This window comes from Centruroides vittatus, unplaced genomic scaffold, assembly GCF_030686945.1.
Source record: "Centruroides vittatus isolate TY-2023 unplaced genomic scaffold, ASM3068694v2 contig_424, whole genome shotgun sequence".
Lineage (NCBI taxonomy): Eukaryota > Metazoa > Arthropoda > Arachnida > Scorpiones > Buthidae > Centruroides > Centruroides vittatus.
In genome coordinates, this window is record NW_027122230.1 from 45001 (window position 1) to 51720 (window position 6720).

Here is a 6720-nt window from a genome sequence, read left to right on the forward strand (position 1 = left end):
AAAATAAAATATAAAAGAAAACGTCATTATAGTTTTAAAATAAGTTAATTTTACAGAAAAAAGGGTGAAAATAACATAAAAATTTTTTAAAAATATAGTAATACGTAATTTTTTTTTCATCTATTTGAAACTTTAAAGAAAAATATCTGAAGAGTGAAGTAGTCGATCATTTAGTATTTAAATGTATAAATAATTGTAAGAATAGAAAAATAAACATAAATACAGTTTTAATAAATTAACGTATGCAAACCGTTAGGCAAAAATGAATTTTTAAAATTTACGCATAAAATATATTTAAAATTCGGTTGTATAAATGTAGTCTTTAATGAGGCTCTATTAAATAGATAGGGTAAAATTTATACAGTTGAAAAGTATTAAAAGTTATTAACTAACACTTGATTTAATTTTCACATGATTACGTTACGCTTTGTAACCTCTAAATTATTTTTACACGATTTTAAGATTTTGTGACAAGAGAAGTTGATACCTGTAGCCTAATCCAATACAATTCTTTTGATTTGTTTATTTTGTTGTTCGCAAACAAATAGAGCCGATTTCTACAGATTTTGAAATGCGAATTATATACTTCAGGTACTTAAAAAACGTGCAACGAATTTTTCCCAATAAAACTATTTAACAGCAAAAAGTTAATCCGTTTCTGTTCGAGGTTTCTAATCTGTTAACATTAACAAGTGGAGAAAATTAAACAAATTGCTAAGAATAACATCTAGTACAGTAATTCGGCTGTTTTTACAATTCTTTTACGTCCATTTTGATATTACAGGAAGAGTTCTTTGAAAAAATAAAATTAGTTCGGACAACGCACTCGTTTTCACGTAATTTTTCGCATTAATTTTCAAAGGAAGAAACAAAGTTAAGAAATAATATTCAAGATTAATTTGAAAAGCGCGTTTTGTAAAAAAATTAAACAGTGGAAGTTAGAAAAGTCGACTGATTTCGAGATTTAAATAAACTGTTTATCCATCCACTTATGGGACCGATTCCCCTTTCTATATCCGCACCGACGACACTCAAAATACTGGCCAAACTGATAACGTTCCTAAGTAATTCCGATGAGTTACGGAACTGGACATTCTGTAGAATTTCGTCAAAGTTATTCACCTGTGAAAAATATGTTTCACTTGTAATTCAGTTATTTAAATCCGACCGACAGAATGAAAGCTATGAAAGAGAATTAGTGGAGAATAATAGATTAATTATAAGAATTAACCTAACCGATTTAATGAAATTACGGGATAGGTGAGATGGTAATTGCCTTTGTCTTCTATTCTTAGTATCGAAAAAGACTGGAAATATCAGAAAATTTTGCCAGTGAACTCGTACAGTAAGTGAAATTCCCTTTAAGTGCGAGCGTGATTATACTCTTAACGAATGGCAAAAACACGGCCTTTGTGTTGACAGGATGCGAAGAGTTGTGTAAAATAATGTCGATTTAATGAAAAATGAAACGAAAAGCAGAAAAACAAACGTATCATTCTGAGAATTTCAGATATTAAAACAAGTAAATACTCTCAAAGGATGTCTTGATAATTCGCTGATAATTCTAGAATGACAAACATGTCAACTCAGTCGTTATTTTTTACAAATTCCCAATAAGATTAGTTTTAAAAAATAACGAGTAAACTTTTTAATTAAACTGCCAATTCGACAACGTTATAACCTTTTCACTTATTATAGGTTATGTTTATTTCTTTTATTTTGGATTAATTGTAGTTACTAATATATTTTACGTATAACAGTGGTTTTACTATAAAAGATGAATATAATCGCGTTACGTTTATCCGGAGTAGTTTAGTCCGGTAGCCTATATTTACAAAAACAATAAAACTCGTCCAAAGCGGAAACTTAGCAAACCGGAAAATATGCGGTATCGTTATCGTGCGATTACAGTTTTCACAGTTTCACTGTATATAATTAAATTTTAGTAGGTTGCCGCGAGGCGTACTCGACAATGAAAAATTCTTTGTGTTCATAAAAGAAAAAAATTTATAAGCTAGTGGAATACTTCGTTAATACTATAAGTATAGGTTGTTTACGATTTTTGTATGAAAAACTGATATTATCTAAAAATTTAATCAAAATCACGTGTGACATAATTGTAAAATATATCTGACAATTAGATCTATTTAAGTTATAAAACAAAAATGATATTTAACGTAAAATTTACCTTATGTAAATTTGTCCTTCCAACAAAACTGTTTACCGTAAAGCAAGGGTATTATCTTAAATACTTAACGAAAAATAACTCGTATAAAGATAAACGGCAGACAATTAAAGTCGATGGGATCGAAAGAGAAGAGCAGCTTATCCAGGATTTGCAGAGAATTAACGACAAAATTAGCTCGATACAAGCAAATACGAACTTAGACAAAAACTGGTTTCACGTATTTTTGTTATGAAGTAATGGGTAATGCTACCTTCAGATACAGTGAATCCATTTAATCCTCCGTAGATTTTAATCGTAGGAACACGTTCTTTTAGTTAATCGAATAAAAACTTTTTAAGTTTCCAAAAGTAGCTGTCTCCTATAAGAATCAGATGCGGAGTACCAAATATAAATTCCCTTTGAAAAAAAGTAATGAATTATTAGAGGCCAGTGACAATTGTGTTTATTATTTGGAAATTTTGTTGTTTTTTTTTTAGAGAAATAATCATTACATGTAAATTTTTATAGTATAGGAGCACTGTTTTAGCACAGTAAAAACTGTTTTATTTCTCAGTTTGAGCAAGGACAAGATGTGAAGACTTTATTGTTGCTTCTATACTGTGATTATATGTTTATAATCCATGACCATTTTAATTAATTTTGTATTATTTGAAATATTTTAAAAATAATCATTAAATGTGATGTCGTACAACGAAGAGTATAGTGGCCGTCCATTCTCAGTAAAGGGAATATTTCAGAAGAACGTTTCATTTGCAGCTTGACTGCGAGAAACGATTTTTTTACATTCGTGAACTTTGAAAAAAGTTGATAAAATCTGGGAAAGGAGGAAAATCATTAATATTGATTTATATGGTTGTTGTTGTAAAATTATTTTTTTACGAGATATTTTTTCATTTTTAGATCTGGCGTCCTCATTTAAGCTCATTATTCTCAATAACGTCGAACGAAAGATGGGCTTTCCCAAATTCTTACTATTTTAGCTTTAATTTTCTATTTTCCATAACCATTGCATGCAAGAATGATATTTTTACCATGTATTCTTCGGGTAACTGGCAAAATTTTTAGTTTGTATTAATTGTTTTTTGTTTTCTATTTGAAATCTAAAGTAGTCGACAGTTATTAAATTCTTTTAGATCGATATTTATATAAATGCTGGAATTTCGGTTTTTAAAAAGTGTATTTTCGGTTATGGCCAAAGATTATAAATAACTTTTGTACTTCTATAAATTTTTTTAATAATTCGCGGTATTTAATTAATATGGAAGAATGCCCATACCGGGAACCCATGCGTAAGTACTGAAAAGGGTACAGCGGCCAGATTGCCTAGAGGTCAAGGTGGCAGCCTACCGCTCTGAGGGACCCGGGTTCGAATCCAAACGGGTCGAAAAATCCCCAGGAATTTTTCTGGGGGTGGTCCGTCCGGATATGTCGGGCCCCGTACCTCACCACCCGGCCGCTCCATTGTGGGCCTGGCCAAACCCATAATGGGCTTGGTTAAAGAGCCTTCTTAGTGCCGACAGGACGGAAAGAGTTTAAAAAAAACCAAAAAGGGTACTTGCTCCAAACTTAAAAATCCTGCAACTTGCTTAATTTTCTCGATAACATTTAGTGGCACCATCTGTTATCACATTTTATTAGACTCTTTTAACATTTTTAATTATTATAAAATGGCAATAAACTTAATTTTGTGGTTAGGTGAGGGTTTTATAGAAAAATTGCAAATACTACTAACTAGTAAAATCGTCATTAAGTCCAACATTACTGGAGATACACACGTCTTCCCACCTCCTCCACCTTTAATCATTGCATCCATCATCGATCCTCCTAATAAGCAAACCTTGCAAAATTTCAGAAATTTGCGACAAAAAATACGGGAGTTATTAAGCTTTAAAGGAATAAACAAAATCGTGCACCACTTACACTAACATCCAAAAATCTTCGATTTTTTTTTGAATTTCTCGACGTTTCAAGGTCCCGAGTCCAAACATCGTCGAAATCGGGAACTGTTTCAAACGTTTTTCAAGAATATTAAAAATGTTGTAAATGGTAGGAATTTGTGAAAATGTATCACTATCACAAACATTGAGAAATATCAATATTTGTATGTTTAATGAAACGAGGCTGAAAACACCAAAGCGATTTGCCTCCCCGGAAGAATTTCTACGGAATAGTACTCCCTACAAATTGTCCATTTTGTCTGGCTTCCATTGACAGCCAACAATTTTGAATTTTTTTACTAAAATATATAATTCACATTGAATATATAAAATGTTACTGGACAGTTTTCTATATCACTTTGTTCTTAATACTTTAAACACAACCCCAACCAATTTGGCATTGGAAAGAAGATGAAACTCTAATATTTCATTTACGAACGAATTAAATTCCAATTATTAATATTTTAACATCAGCAGTATATTTTGCAGATTTCTGTTTCTAACAACTACAGTTAGTTTTAATACCATTTGAAACGATATTCAAATAAGTGAAAATAATATAATTACGACCGTAATTTTTGTAAATTACCTGTGTATATAATTTAAATTTCGAAGAGAAACATCCCCGTATTACTATATTTAGTGAAAAAATAAAAAAATATTTCTGTATAATTTAACAGAAAGCGACAATTATTGCAGGATCATTCGGAATCTTAAAGGTTTTTTTTGGATTAAATAAAAATATCAAATCTTTTACGCGAAATTCAACAAAGAACAAATAGGTTGATGGGTAAGTCTTCCGTCCACCAACTTCAACATCCCGTTAATGTCGGAAAAGAAATTTAGGCGGTAAATCTATATTTTAAAATGGTGTCCTGCCAACTTCGTTTTTATTAAGTACGGTACATTGGCATAGGAAACCTTTCAACGAGATCAGATTAATGCATAAAGATGTTATCTGACCTACTGACCTACGTGTTTCGTTTGTTATTTTTTATCAAAAAGTATCAATTATCATATGAAAATATATAGACCCGACCGTCGAGGCGATTAAGACGTTGGCCCATCGCTCCGGAGTCCTGATATGGCCTCTGTGCCAGCCATTTCTAAAAATTTTTCCAGAGTGGTAAAACCCGGATATGTCGGCGGCCCTCTCTAGGGTCTAACTTTCCTTGTACGTTCTGGGCGAAAAAAGTTAATTTAAACCAAACTCTTCGCGATATTAATGTCAAAGAGCTCGTTTTTATTATTTATTTCTAAAATATATTAAATTTAATTTTTAATAATTAATTTGTTTAATATTTATTTATTTTGTTTCACTTTTATTTCACTCGACTCTTAAATATATAGAAAAAGAACTACGAATGAAAAAAAATACCGGAACATCATACCGTATTAATCTATTTATCTGAAATTCTTTTCTTTTTTCTTATTTTATGTAATGTTAATGTTTTTTCCTGCCTCGTCTTCCTGAGACGTCGATTTTTCGGACTTTGGACTCAGGCCCGCACATTCAAATTCATAAGAAAATTTGATAAAAATTATTTTTGCAAATATCTCTGTGCCTGACTAATACTTTTTTTCTCTGGGCCCCGTAAAGTCTTCATCCGGCCCCGACCGTCTTTTGGAATAACCTCGTAAATTTACGACAATGACATAAACTACAAATAAAATTCATATTAAAAATAAGCTTTAATGATTTATAGTGTCTTGATAATATTTTTTTATAATCCTAAGTCGTAATAGTTTTAATGTAAATTAGTATGTGCAAAATTTCCTCGTACAAGCAATAAATCTAGCTTTTCTTACGGGAGTTCACTCTTTGCATATTAATTTGTTTTTCGATAAACATATAGGCTATATATAAATGCCACGACAACAGATACGATAGAAGAAAGGCAAACTTATGGGCGAAAACCAGATCGTCATCTCACTTCTCGTCCTAACGTCTTTGGTTGTTTCTTCACAAGTTTGGAATGAGAAAGGAGATTTTCCTCCGAATATGGTGGATTTTATCCTTCGCCGATACTGTGGTAAGATCTTAATGCAATCAAATTGTACTTCCGGCAATTGATTACGATTATCGTAACTAATTGTAATAACTCTATTGATTCGTAATTTGATGTATCTCAATAATAGAAGCGTTTATCTCAACTTTTGATTTTACACAGCACTGAAAGATCGATCTCGAGCGCGTTATTGTGCGATAGAAAATCGATTCGAACTTGTGAGTATTATTAATTTGTTTCGATTTACATTTAATGTTGTTTAATAATAACGATTTTAACAAAAATTGTGCCCAACAAGTAAAATTTTTCCCGACAATAGAAGAAATGCACGAGTTCATATGCAATACAAAGAACTATCCGGTAATTTATATTTATTTTTAATATAATTAAAATTATTTGTCTACGACGTGTTAACAATTATTTCACTTTCAGGGTCACGAGAAGTACATGAAATGCATCCGTGGTGCTTTGATAGCTTTGAACCAAGACGATCCTTCGACCTTTCCTAAAGCAGATGTAAGTATGCTTTAAAACGTACCTAATTGGATGGCCAGTTATTCATTTATCTCTGCATTGAATATTATAT